We start from the raw sequence: 15,003 nt of genomic DNA on the forward strand, positions 1-15,003 counted from the left end.
ATCCCATGAACCTCTTTAAAGTGGCCTCCTTCATCAACATTCAAAACATGTTACATATGGCCTGTGGTGACCATTAGTTTTCACAAAAACTTCCTTTAACATGAGTTTCATATGTAGATTGTATCCATATATAATTTACATTTACACCTGCCATTACAATGCATCTTCAGTGTAGCATAGCAAATAATATGTAGTTAAAATGAAAACTGGCTGCTCACAAAGACCCAGCAAGAAAAAGCAAAGGAAGGTGACATGCCACACGGCCAAAAAGATTTTTAGTGTTTTACCATGATGTCAAAGATGTGACCTGTGTGCTCCATCACCAGCGAGTTTTTCTTTTATAATTTTGTTAAGTGCCATGTTATGGCTAAATGTAGGTGTAAATGGATGAACTTTGCTTTTGTTACAAATCCTTGCATGTGTCCAGGCTACATGCACTGATCTATTTTTTTCAATCAGTGCTGATTTTGTTCCCATGGCTGGTGGTGACTTTCCTAAAGAGCTGTGATGCCCAAGGAAAAAAAAGCTACTAAAGAGGAAAGACAAGAAAAACACAAGGCAGAATATACATTTGTGATAAGTAGAGAAGTACCTTTGTATCTTGCTGGTAAAGAAAATCTGACTGTAGTTGTTTTTTTGACACATTCCCACTTGTGCTGTGTATATAAATTGTTATTTTTGGCTCTCAGTAAAACTGAGTTTGGCAACCCTAAATTAAATGAAGTAAAAACACAAAAGAACAATCACTATGAAGTATCAAGCATTCACTCCTTGTTCATTCAGTTTGTTAAGATCATGGAATAGCCAAGATAAAGGGAGACCCTGCTGCAGGAGAGGTGCAGAACTAAACTGAAGAATGGCACCAGTTTGACACAATACATCAACTTACTCATTTTTCCAACCAGCAGGAGAATTGGAAAGTTACACGCTCAAGTTCAAGTTGATTCTCATGTGTACACAGACTAAGATTATTATTGCATAACTCCCACAGATCACTGAAAATTGTACAACAACAAACAAATAATAAACACAACACCACACATCCAAAGAAATGTCAGATAGTATATTGTCACAAACGAGTAGATAGGAGGCAGTCAGTGGGCTTCAATAAACGTAGTATGCTGGAGCAGGGGTTGACGGAGTACACTAATGCCTTCTCTCTCATCCCTCCAGATCCTCTGAACAGAAGCCTGCCTAACTCCACTTCTGGTTCCAGACCTCACCCTATTACTGACCTCACTTCTGCTTCCAACACTTTGGACACACCCCTTCCTCCTCATCAACTATAAAGCCAGCCCCATTCCCTTGCTCGTCAGTCCCATCTTGAACACAGTCCCAAGTGACTGCTAAGTGAGTTCTGTGCTATTGATTGATTGTCTTATTTTTTTCCCAGGATTTTTAATTATACGAAGTGGAACCCCAAACCTTTTTCTTGTCTCTTGTTCTTTTCCTACATGTATAACAAACACACATATGGTGGTCAGCTTTATTAGCTGTCAAGTAGTGTTACGACCTGTAAATAAAGATGTGGTTTGGGCACTAATGGTTGTGTGCCCTTACCATAATGGAGGAGGAAGAATAGTGTCTATGCAAGATGGCTGAAGTGTTTAATGATACTCTTTGCATTTCTAAGCCACTGTGTGACACTGTACACCCATTACAAAACAAAAAGAATATCTTTTACTAATATTCTGTGTCCACTTCATGAGCTTCTGCCACACAGTATTATCCTGACCTGACAAGGTATCTTACCAGAATGTTATGCAGCCAGGTACCATGGACTTCACTGTGCCAATGCCCCTGCAGAAGTCAGTGAGCGCAGATGGAGACAAAAACATTTTGAGGAAGTAAAGGTGTTAGTCAGCCTTTTTAAATAGATTAGATACATTATATTTTATTTGTCCTCAAGAGAAACTTTCTCAAAGAGGCTGAAGAGAATAAAAATATATATATATATAAGAACAGGAATATAGATATATAGGAAACAAGAGACAGAGGAGCAAGGGGAAGAAACATGGAGGAACTGGCACAGGATAGAGAGAAGTGGAGGAAGCTTTATAACAGGCGGGGACGCAGCGTCGAAGATGACAGAACCATGGCTAGCTAACTATATACAAGTATATAACAATAAATAAACAACAACCTACAAACACGCATAAGAACTTCTGGCTTGGATAGAAAAGAGCTGCTGCTGTCAATAACAGTCATGTAGGAGGCCGTAAGATGGTCAGACCTGTCCAGATGTACCAGGTTTACATTTAAAGTCAATAACATGTGAATACAATAGGTCTAGCTTGCTGTGTCCACAAAAGCCAAAATAAATCAACTGTAAGTCAGTGTTGTATAACAATAAAATATGAAAACTTCCAAGGGGGTGAATAATATTACACAGACTTTTAGGAGTTATAGATTTTCACAAAGATAGACTGACATTTAAAAGCTAAATTTTAATTGTCTTCTTTATTAGCTGCAGAGGTCAACAGCAATGAGAGTTGGTGCCCACACTGACTTTCACAACTTTTTCAGTACCCTAAAACTCAATCATAACTTTCTTTAATTATGGCTATAATTTTGCAAATAATCAACAGTAACAGTATAATAAGTTAAAATGAGAGAAGATAAATAAACCTGGTTAGTTAAAGCTAAATGAATCAATATTACTTCTTTGACAGTAATTCATCAGCTGTGTGTTTCAACTCCCACTGGATCCGACTTCTAACACTCAAGTGTTCCCATGTACCCTAAGGCTATTTAACCTCACCATTGACTGTATTGAGCTGACTGGCTGTTTTTCGGGTTTTTTTTAGAATTCCCCTAAAGATCCAGCTGCTGATATCAAAAGCCCTGAAAAGTAACACACACGGCTCACCCTGTTTAATACCAGGAGACAAGTGAATTCTTGCAAAATGCTTTGAGATATTGCTCATTTTGAAAGGAGTTATATTGACACTGGCAACTTTTGTACAGTTCCATATTCATGTATTATTTAATCAGTTGAGCAAAAAGATTTTTCAATATAACATTGAGAAATAGTCCATGAATAAAAACTGTCTAAGAATAATAGCACACGATGAGGTCATGAAATCAACCACTGGAAAATTACTGACAAAATGGAAATAAATTTCAGGACATAAAAAGATACATGTTTTCCTGTGAGCAGTGCAATGTAAGGTCCCATTAATCTATGACAAAGAGTATTTAAAATAAAGTACTGTGCAAAAACTCAAGAGCAATACAGTTAAAGTTAAATTTATGTTGTTCATTATCATAAAGTGCTGTCCAAAACTTTTAATAATTTTTTTTAAATCGGCTTTACTGTATTTAGTGACTGTCACAGAAGGCACTATAAAAAGCCATTAACTAAACCAAGTGAAATTTCATTGCCTGTCTATAGTCATTTAACACTTTTATTCAATAATTCAATATTTGAAGACTGACGCCTTGCCATTGTGGTTGGGCTTGTGTGTCCTAGCAGTCAAAAATTAGGTGTGAAGTCTTGTATTTCGCGCAGAATTATATTTAGACAAACAGGGAGAGGTCAGGCTGGAAAATCAAATATTTGACTGCCACGATGTTGTGAATCATACATTTTGAACACTCCAAGTCAATATCTGGCTGTTTTGCCATTTTTGTTTTTTTTGGTTTACTTTAGGTCAATAATTTTTATCATTATGTATGTAATGGCATTGCACCAGTGCTGTGGTGTGAAAGTTTGTATACAAGATAAATATTTGTATGTCTTTATTTGTAACTTAGACAAAGCAATGTAATATTAGTGTTATATCATTAATAGGAACAGGAGTGGTTTGATATTTGGCTAACCACCCTGTCCCCGGATCCTCCCTCCCCCGATCCCCCCCCCCCACACTTTTTAGGACTCAGGCTTTGTAATTTTATGACAGGGTCGGGGGAAGTGCCTAAAACCAGTCTGACTAGTCAATCAGCCCCCACAGGAAAGCCAAATGACCTAGCTGGCAAGCATCAGCTCAACGAATGGTTTTGGGGGCAGGCGTGAAAGGTATTCTGTGCCCCCATTGGTCTGAAGTATGGCTGTTTGGGATTGGTTTGAATCAGAAGCCATTCTGTAACACAATGCCCTATTGGTGTAAGGATTTGGACAAAGAATATATAAATTCAGTTGCTTAGAATGTATAAATTTGGTTGCTTTACCCCTCCCTATCTCTCTCTCTCACCATCATGATGAAGGAGCATCTCACACACCATGAACTGAAATGAAGACCACACTGAGAAGCACAACTCGGTAGCCATATTGAGACAGGTATGTGGCCTGTCTTGAAGGAAGCCATAAAATGATGACTTAACTAGAGACATTTAAAGCAACTGCAAGTCTATGTGCTACCTGAAACTACACATCAGCATTTATCAGGTTGCATGCTTGCCATTACTCACATGTACTTTGCTTATTGTTATTATTTTATTAATATTATCAATAATATATTATTTAAGTTGTAACTTAACTCCTGCTTGTCTTTTACTCTATGTAATTGCCTGAGGTTATAGATATAGTAGGGAAGGTGGGGAGAAGTTATAAAGTACACCTTATAAACAGTGGTAAGTCTATGGTATTTGAGGCAGTCTGACAAAGGCTACACAGTAAATAATACAAAAGGAGAAAGTAGATTAATATAGAACTCTACCAAGACAAAATAACCATCATTTTATACTTTGGTTTTATTATGTTTATACCAGATGATGGCTGGTTCCTGTCACATGATCACAGAACATTTGACACATGGTGTCATCACAGTAAGTTATCACCACAGTCACTTCATCATCCAAATAACTGGATAAAAACCTTTACAAACACTTTGAGAGTAGTTATAAAGAGAAAGGACATTAAGCTGTTTGGAACCTGTCCTTTGTAATATGACCATGACAATTGTATGCCACATTTAGGTACTTTGTTTTGGTTTCACTTTCCATTCCTGGCTTTCATCCCTTCACCTGTTCCTTGGCCATTCTTTGTTTTGTTCCCTCTTAGTACCTTCATTTCTTGGTCAATTCCATGTTCTTCTGAACAAGCTTCATTTGCTCATTACAGATGGCGCTCACTACATTTAATTGAAGCACACCTATGGGAAAGATCCTAGCATGATGCCTGGGTCTCCTCTAGATGGCAACACTCCCTTGAACCTGGACATTGATCGATGTACCCAAGAATGGACTGAGCAATGATGACACATAGCAACAAGAGGATGATGCAAATCAGTGTAAAATGCTGTTATTGTCATAACAAAAGTGCAGTGCAGTTTCTTCATAGATAAGTACGTTTATAAATTATCCAGAATAAAAACAGTGTTCTAGTGGCAGTTTAAATCAACAATAAATATTCCAATGGTAAAATCATTACCAGGATCTATCCATTAAAACCGATGTGAGCTTTGGCACTTCTTTTTCATACTGATATCTCCTTTACAGATGCTTTAAAAGTCTACTCAGCAAGAGGAGATGTCCACTGGCAAGCACAGTCATCCCACAAATCCATCTCATGTTCCCACCACCATCTTATGGCCTTGAGCAGGAAATCCTACAAGCTCTACACCTCAGTTGATCAGTTGCACAGACTGAGATCAATGTGGTGGATGAACAGCTCCATAATGGCAAGGCTATAAAGATGAATGAGATCCAGCTGTAAATGAAAAAGGACTGCACGGTGTAAGGTCTATATTATGTGTAAAGGTGAATATAGAATCCCAAGACTGGTAGACTAGGGCAGTAGTTCTCATTTTTAAAAAGAGCAATAAAAGAGTGCGGGCCAGTTGCTGAAGGATCATGGCTTCCCATACTGCAGTGCTAGTAAAAAAACATTTTGACTAACAGTCTCAAGTAAGGGCATTCTGGCATTGAACATTAACCCTGTTTCCCTTGCTATTTTCATTTTGCACATGATTTGTAGACCTGGAAAAGGCCTATTGTTGTGTATCATCCATCCATCCATTTTCCAACCTGCTGAATCTGAACACAGGGTCATGGGGGTCAGCTGGAGCCAATCCCAGCTAACACAGGGCACAAGGCAGGAACCAATCCTGTCCCTGCCAACCCACCGCATGACAGTTGTGTATCATTTGATGATATTACTAAGCACTTAAGAGTTATGGGTTTAACTCAATTCATTTTGAGTCAGTAGCAAAAAACATTCTGCTCTTTTTCATATTCTTTGCCAGGTCACAAAAGGTGTACTATTTAGTTTTGTGAGTTAAAGATTGGAACTCTATAACCTCAATGTGTGACTCATGTCAAAGCAGTTTGCAGCTGAGTGTCACACAATTAAGAATGAAATCTAAACCTCCAAATCCAAAGGCTTCTTTAATGATCTTTTGGGAAACAGTGGCATCCATGTATTTATGGATTTTTACATGCACTGAAGTCCTGCGCCCCTAATTCTCAAGAATCATAAGGGATAATTGTATAGGAATTTCCTGTATGGACTTAAGTTTGCCTTAAGTTTGTGAGTAGAATGAAAAAAAAACAAGAAACTTGTGTAGATGAGGGCTTTGTAGCTGATCTTGAGGCTGGAAAGATATAACAACAATAACGTGTTCAATATAAAAGAAGAAAAATATAACAACACTAATATGATCAATTTGGACTTATAGTAAAAATCAGGAAGTCTGAAGACTGTGCTCATGTTCAAACCCAATTTTGGATTTGGTCTGCACTGTGAAGATCGCCTGTGGTGAACAAGATCGGCTAACCGGGGACTTCAACCGTTTAATTTTATCTGGGTCTTGTCTTGCATAGGATGAAACTGAAGAACTATAATATCCTTCCCTATTTTTAGGATCACATTTTTTTCTAAACAACTTCAGAAATAGGCACTGAATCCAGAATTAAACTTATATAATTCATAAGGACATTAAAAGATCTGAATTTGGAATATGTATTGTACAGTTATGATTGTTCAATTCTGCGGTGGGTTGGCACTCTGCCCAGGATTGGTTCCCTGCCTTGTGCCCTGTGTTGGCTGGGATTGGCTCCAGCAGACCCCCGTGACCCTGTGTTCGGATTCAGCGGGTTGGAAAATGGATGGATGGATGGATGGATGGATGGATGGATGGATGGATGGATGGATGGATGGATGGATGGATGATTGTTCAATTGTTAGTTGTGTCATTTTACATTTCTTGCACGTTTTGTTTAAATTTTATGCTTTTATTGGTTGAAGTTGTTTTAGTTATTATGTGAGAGTACCTTAACGGAATTATTGGTTTCTATTAAGGAATAGCAGTTCTTGAATGCAACCCTGAAAAACCAAGTTTAATATCAGTGTAAAGATCTAGGTGGCTGAAGGCATGAACTCTATGTACTTAAAAGGGTATTACATTCATGATATTACATTTAACACATTAAAATCAACTAATGAATCTAAAATTTCAGTTAAGACATAACCAACTGTTTATGATATACCAGGGCCTTATTCTGGACTAGTACTTTGCTAGGTTTTGTTCCCATTAAGCCCTGATCATGACAAAGCGTGTTTGAATATGAGTGGATGTCATTTTGTGCAGTTTAAACATGAAATAGTTAACATAAAAAACACAAGTGATAAATACTTAATGTTACATACAGTAACTACTTTGATAAGAGGTACAGTTGTTTAGTAAATAATTAAGTCGTGGGGCATGCAGGCTCTGATCAGGCATGGGTGTCCGCCTACTGGCACTCGCTCCGGGGTGGATTGGGGTGCTTGGCTGATCGTGTACTTGTGTGCAAATGCAAGCGGATCAGTCAGGTGTCTTATTCATACCGCAAAGTAGATGGAGGGCCACACCTGCACGCAATCAGCCATATAAAGGGAGCCTGTATGGCAGAGAGAGAGAGTCACCAAAGAGAAAGAAAAAGAGAAAAGAACGAGGAGGGATGGAGGTTAACTGAATGGAGAGAAGGGCAGGAACGGGACAGAGGCTGTTGCATTGTGAAAGGGAAAGCAGGCGAATGGAAAAGTGAACCCCCAGTGAAGAGCGTAGGGCCAGATGCTCAAGAAGGGGGCAGAGAAGCCACTCCTGTTGAGCACTCTTTGAACCAGTACCGACCAAGTGCTCTGGGAGCCCGACAGAGGGTGCATGGAGCAAAGCTTGGTATGGTACCCTGTGAACGCCGACAGACAGGGCCAACATGGGCCTAAGATGGATTAGAGGGTTACCTACTGCTGGATGCCTCCTTGTGCTGAGGAATCTGCCAAGGGTAAGCCGAGGAGATGTCAGTTTTAAAAAAGAAGCACTCAAGGCTCGTAGTTTTTACAACAGGATGTTTGCCCTTCATTTTAACTTTGTTTTTATTGGAATATTTATTTGGATTTTAATCTCCACGGGACACTCTGATTTTATTGGATCATTTATTTAAGGTTGGCCATTTTATGCACTGCACTATTGGGCATTGTTTACACTTTTGTTAGGATTTTTAAATTAAAGCACTGAACACTTTTGCACCAACCCCATGCTGAATGTGTACCTGGCTCATCTTGGTTCATGACTATCTGCAGTTATGGTTTCAAGAAGCTCCCAGAAGCAAGAAAGTTCGCTGACTTATTACAAAAATATACTGTACTTGTAAGACAGGCTTCTCTTTCAATTAGATTTACTAGCAAAGCCAAAGTGATATAACACTAACAGGAGCTGACAAGCTGTTTTCTTTACAACTGTATATCAATCGAACAAAGTTTACTTTAGTGGTGTATTCCTGGCAAACAACACTCACTGGCCCTAACAACTGAAGCTCAGATACTTACTATAATTCAGAAAAGGACTCCTTCATTCTCCTCATCCTTCATTCAGTCACCCAGGATCGAATTCAATTGCTGGATATGTGAGACTCTTGCCTGAGGCTGATCTGGCAGTCTCCGTCAAGTTAGGTCAGGCACTGATGGAGAAGATGCTTGAAATTTCTGTGTTGTATCCACTCTTACTTAATGAACTTTCAGAAAACACTGGCTTGCTGGCATGCAATGCTGTTTACAGATATGTATATAAATGATATGAAATGGTAGAGCAGCCATTGCAGACACACCCTTAAGACACTGCCAGTAAGCATTAATTACTAGTTTGTAAGAGAAATAACTGAACTCACCTAGTACAGTATGACACCATCCTAAAAGAACACTGACGCTTACACAACAATGCCAGATATTCAGAAACTCTAGTCAAATGTCATGCAGCACTGCATCACGGCATGTAATGGAGCTTTTTCACAGCTCTTGGAGCCTGTTGTCAATTCCTGGCCCAGTCATTGTCTCTGTGAAGTTTATACTTTCTCATTATGTCAGTGGTGCTTTTACATGTGCATGCTGGGATAATAGGTGACTTAAAACTTATCTGGTGTGTGCATATGGCCTACACAAAATCTGCTCCTAACCTACTCCCAGCACTGTAGTAGGCTCTGCCTCAAAGGTCCCCTGTAGTGGAATTTGCCAAATTAGAAAATGTGAGCGACTGTTTGTTTAAAATACTTCATAAATTACATGTACCATTTTATGTTTTCTTAATTGAAATGAATGCTATTCTGTATTCTATAGTAATTATTATAATAAGGGTGATGAAAATGTAAGTGATTTATTATAAGGGTCATACCATACCAACAATAATCACCATATTCATACTAAGAAATGCCTGATAATATAGAAATGTTTGGAATGGTAACTGGTAGCTTCACTTTTCTCACACCTCAATGAAAAATAAAGTCATCTGCCTCAGTTACACGTTCACAGTTCAGTGAATATTGTGTGAAGGAGCTGACATTGACATACAACTTCAAAATGCAAATGGAGATGCGTATTTGGGTGCTGGCAGTGTCAAACAGAGGGTAAAGCATGTTAAAGACAAGAGCACAGACATCACTGATCAGCCCATATAATGGTCTTCTGCAAACTGCCTCTACTGAAGACAACAAAATCAAAAATCAATGAGCTCTTCAAAATGACATATGATGGGTCAGAGAAGTGAGGCTGTACAGACAGTGGTGCATTGCTGCATCTGCACTCCTGAGATGGAGTTTTATTACAAGAAGCTCTTCAAACCATTCAGACTGGTGGTTAAGATGCATTGATAGGGAGGGGGATCATGTAGGGAAATAAAGAAATATATGTACATTATTACCTTGCTATTCATATATTTTTACTAGGGGGGCAAGCCCTCCCGGCGCCTTCGGCTCCCAACCCCCAGTTGCGGCCAGAATAAAAGTCAAATCTGTAAATGTACAAAAGAAAAATTATTATTTATTGGAGTCAAAATCATGAAATTCTATAAATATGTAAAAGAGAAATTAATTATTATTTAACGGAGTAAAAATTATGAAATGAGAATAAAATATTTATTCTCTTACCGATTGGAGCATTCCCTTTAAATTGAGGTCCATATTTTAGTTTATAATTTAAAAACGGAATAAGAATCTGAAAATCTAACAAAATCACATTAAAGTTCGATAAATTCTGAAAAGAATGATACCAAACATATATACAGTGCATCCGGAAAGTATTCACAGCGCATCACTTTTTCCACATTTTGTTATGTTACAGCCTTACTCCAAAATGGATTAAATTCATTTTTTTCCTCAGAATTCTACACACAACACCCCATAATGACAACATGAAAAAAGTTTACTTGAGATTTTTGCAAATTTCTTAAAAATAAAAAAATTGAGAAAGCACATGTACATAAGTATTCACAGCCTTTGCCATGAAGCTCAAAATTGAGCTCAGGTGCATCCTGTTTCCCCTGATCATCCTTGAGATGTTTCTGCAGCTTAATTGGAGTCCACCTGTGGTAAATTCAGTTGATTGGACATGATTTGGAAAGGCACACACCTGTCTATATAAGGTCCCACAGTTGACAGTTCATGTCAGAGCACAAACCAAGCATAAAGTCAAAGGAATTGTCTGTAGACCTCCGAGACAGGATTGTCTCGAGTTACAAATCTAGGGAAGGTTACAGAAAAATTTCTGCAGCTTTGAAGGTCCCAATGAGCACAGTGGCCTCCATCATCCATAAGTGGAAGAAGTTCAAAACCACCAGGACTGTTCCTAGAGCTGGCCGGCCATCTAAACTGAGCGATTAGGGGAGAAGGGCCTTAGTCAGGGAGGTGATCAAGAACCCGATGGTCACTCTGTCAGAGCTCCAGAGGTCCTCTGTGGAGAGAGGAGAACCTTCCAGAAGGACAACCATCTCTGCCGCAATCCACCAATCAGGCCTATATGGTAGAGTGGCCAGACGGAAGCCACTCCTTAGTAAAAGGCACATGGCAGCCCGCCTGGAGTTTGCCAAAAGGCACCTGAAGGACTTTCAGACCATGAGAAAGAAAATTTTCTGGTCTGATGAGACAAAGATTGAACTCTTTGGTGTGACTGCCAGGCGTCACGTTTGGAGGAAACCAGGCACCGCTCATCACCAGGCCAATACTATCCCTACAGTGAAGCATGGTGGTGGCAGCATCATGCTGTGGGGATGTTTTTCAGCGGCAGGAACTGGGAGACTAGTCAGAATAAAGGGAAAGATGACTGCAGCAATGTACAGAGACATCCTGGATGAAAACCTGCTCCAGAGCGCTCTTGACCTCAGACTGGGGCGATGGTTCATCTTTCAGAAGGACAACGACCCTAAGCACACAGCCAAGATATCAAAGGAGTGGCTTCAGGACAACTCTGTGAATGTCCTTGAGTGGCCCAGCCAGAGCCCAGACTTGAATCCGATTGAACATCTCTGGAGAGATCTTAAAATGACTGTGCACCGACGCTTCCCATCCAACCTGATGGTTGCTGCAAAGAGGAATGGGTGAAACTGGCCAAGGATAGGTGTGGCAAGCTTGTGGCATCATATTCAAAATGACTAGAAGCTGTAATTGCTGCCAAAGGTGCATCAACAAAGTACTGAGCAAAGGCTGTGAATACTTATGTACATGTGATTTCTCAGTTTTTTTATTTTTAATAAATTTGCAAAAACCTCAAGTAAACTTTTTTCACGTTGTCATTATGGGGCATTGTGTGTAGAATTCTGAGGAAAAAAATGAATTTAATCCATTTTGGAATAAGGCTGTAACATAACAAAATGTGGAAAAAGTGATGTGCTGTGAATACTTTCCGGATGCACTGTATGTAGGTTTTAAAATAAGCCTGATTTAAAGCGTGACAAAAAACGTCACATACAATTGTTGCACAAAATCGTTGCACTTTTAGGCTTAGGATTTTATATATAGAGAGTAGATTGATCATAAAATTAACACGTTCATGCCAGAGTGCTCTTTGCTCAGCCTTTCACACTTTTGAACCATCAAAGCTGATCACTAAACTCCTCAATTTAGGACTTTGTGCCGCCGTCTGTAAATGGATTTTTGATCTCCTAACCAACAGACCTCAGCATGTGCAGTTTGGTAGGTTCACCTCCTCCACGCTGACCTTTAAGTAGTGTATTGAACTCTCTTCTGTAACTCCTTGCTCACATCTGACTCTGTGGCTAAATGGCATGACCATCATAGGCCTGATCACAGACAATGAAGGCATAGCATAACAGAGAAGTGTGGTGTATCAGCAAGGGTTTATTCTCTGGCTTATGTATATTTTCCTTTTTGTTATTGTTTCTGAGTTATTATTTGGCATTGTTTATGTATTTTTATTAGTATTGTTTTATTTAAATATTATTAAGTAATTTCCTATTTTGTATATTTGTCTGCCGGCTAAGTTCTCTATATTTTTGGGATGCAACTACAACAGGCAAGGCCACAATGACATCCCTTCTAAGTGAGCACCCTCTGCCTTTATATTCTGGTGGAGGAAATGGATTCCCGCAGATCATCACTGAGTGCTTTCAAGTGCAGATTTCTTTTATTTGGCTGCTTATCGTTTATTGGATTTTTTTTTTTTGCTTGGTTTCTTGGATTCTGATTTTGGGATTTCAGACAATTTTTCCATAGACTCACATCGTGAGCCATCTCAGCTTGCAGGTATGCACTGTGGTAACTGGCAATGGCCATCCACGAACCTGCAATATCTGAACTGCAACAGCCCTTCCAGAACAGCCTCTCAGCAGCCTGAGTTACAAGTAGACTCACAGGTCTTGACTGAGCAGATGCTGCTGCTGAACACTGTGAATGCAGCACTTCCTTGTGACATCAGCTGAGCTATTAACTCCACTCTCACCTTCCTGTGCAGCACCGCACCACATGGACTGTGCTACTTTGTCTTAGGTTGACTTTTTAGTGTCATGAACTGGGAGTCTCAAAACACGCAAGCCCAAAACACACTTCTCAATTTGACCTCTAGTGGGGGATTTAACATCAAACCCTGACTATATATATATATATATATATATATAGATAGATAGATAGATAGATAGATAGATAGATAGATAGATAGATAGATAGATAGATAGATAGATAGATAGATAGATAGATACTTTATTAATCCCAATGGGAAATTCACATTCTTCAGCAGCAGCATACTGATACAATAAATAATATTAAATTAAAGAATGATAATAATGCAGGTGAAAAACAGACAATAACTATGTATAATGTTAAATGTTAACGTTTACCCCCCCGGGTGGAATTAAAGAGTCGCATAGTTTGGGGGAGGAACGATCTCCTCAATCTGTCAGTGGAGCAGGACAGTGACAGCAGTCTGTCGCTGAAGCTTCTCTTCTGTCTGGAGATGATACTATTAATGATTATTATTATTATTATATATTATTATTATTATTATTATATATTATGATATTATTATATATATATCAATTGGGGCCGTGTAGTCCCCCAGAACACAAAATGGCGCATCCCTCATTTAGAACTCCCATTTGTACACCCACTGGGCACATTTTTAATTGTAGTCCTGTTTGACAGCACTGGGTACCACCTGAGGGAGTTGTGGGCAGAGGACCCACACATTTTAAGGTTCTGCCTGACATGGAAGTGCTTCTAGGGTGTATTCCAGGGTCTGTCATAAAAGAAGCTACTTGATTTCATCAAGAGAAGCTGGAGTCTGGAGATAGAGGACAAGGCTTGTTTGGAGAAGAATAGAGAATTATTCTTAGAATCATGCTTGTGAGTACTTTTTTGGAGAAAGAACCTGAAAAAAGTATTTTGTGCAATAAAATTCACTTTATTTGAACCCTTTACTGTGTAACTGTGCACGTGGTCTATCATAGTTACTATTCTGAGAAGTCATACAAGTAAGAAATTCATTGAACTATGCCTGCATGACAATTTGGACATGACCACTTATAACTCATAAATTAATAACTTTTTCTATGACTCTCAAAATTGCATAGTGGTATTATTTACCTCACTGGGTCTCTATACCAGGACTCCTTATATTATGGTATTAGGTTTCAGATTAGTTTTTTTTCTTATAGGCAGTGTGTTACAAGAACATCGTAATCCTCACTCGTGCTTGTCCTCATTTAATTATTGAATTAAGAAAGTATCAGTTAGACATACTATATGCACAGCAAGGGTAGTACACAACAATGAAGAGACTACAAAGTCAGCAGTTTCAAATATCAAAGTGCTTTTGAGCCTTTCCTGTGTGGTCCCCACTTTATAGCTGCAAGTCACTGAAAATGTTTAATTAAACAACCCAGAAGAAACAAACAGTCCACATTTACAGGGACTAGAGTATGACTCCAGAATCTGAAACAGCCCCCTGGCTCTTCTAACAATGATCAGGACGTAGCTATTGGGACTTTGAAACAATTTGCTGTCTTAAAAGGATACTACTCAGGGTGTGGCAAATTCTTGCATTTATTGACACTAAGAGTCAAACTGTCAGGATCCAGAGAGGGGCACCATTTGAGATAAATAGAAATTTCAAATAGGAACACAACAGAAGTGGCCACTAGTGATGTCCAATCCTTACAATCAGGGTTCTTCACTGTGAGGACAATGGGTTGTGGTCATGTCTGAGAAAACAACAATTTAAGACCAGTTTCTCTGCAGATAATGCCAATAATTTTAAGTAATAGATAGACAAGTTATAGATTGAAAACATTTTTTTTAAATTTC

The sequence above is a fragment of the Erpetoichthys calabaricus genome, chromosome 2, assembly GCF_900747795.2.
Source record: "Erpetoichthys calabaricus chromosome 2, fErpCal1.3, whole genome shotgun sequence".
Taxonomy (NCBI): Eukaryota; Metazoa; Chordata; class Cladistia; order Polypteriformes; family Polypteridae; genus Erpetoichthys; species Erpetoichthys calabaricus.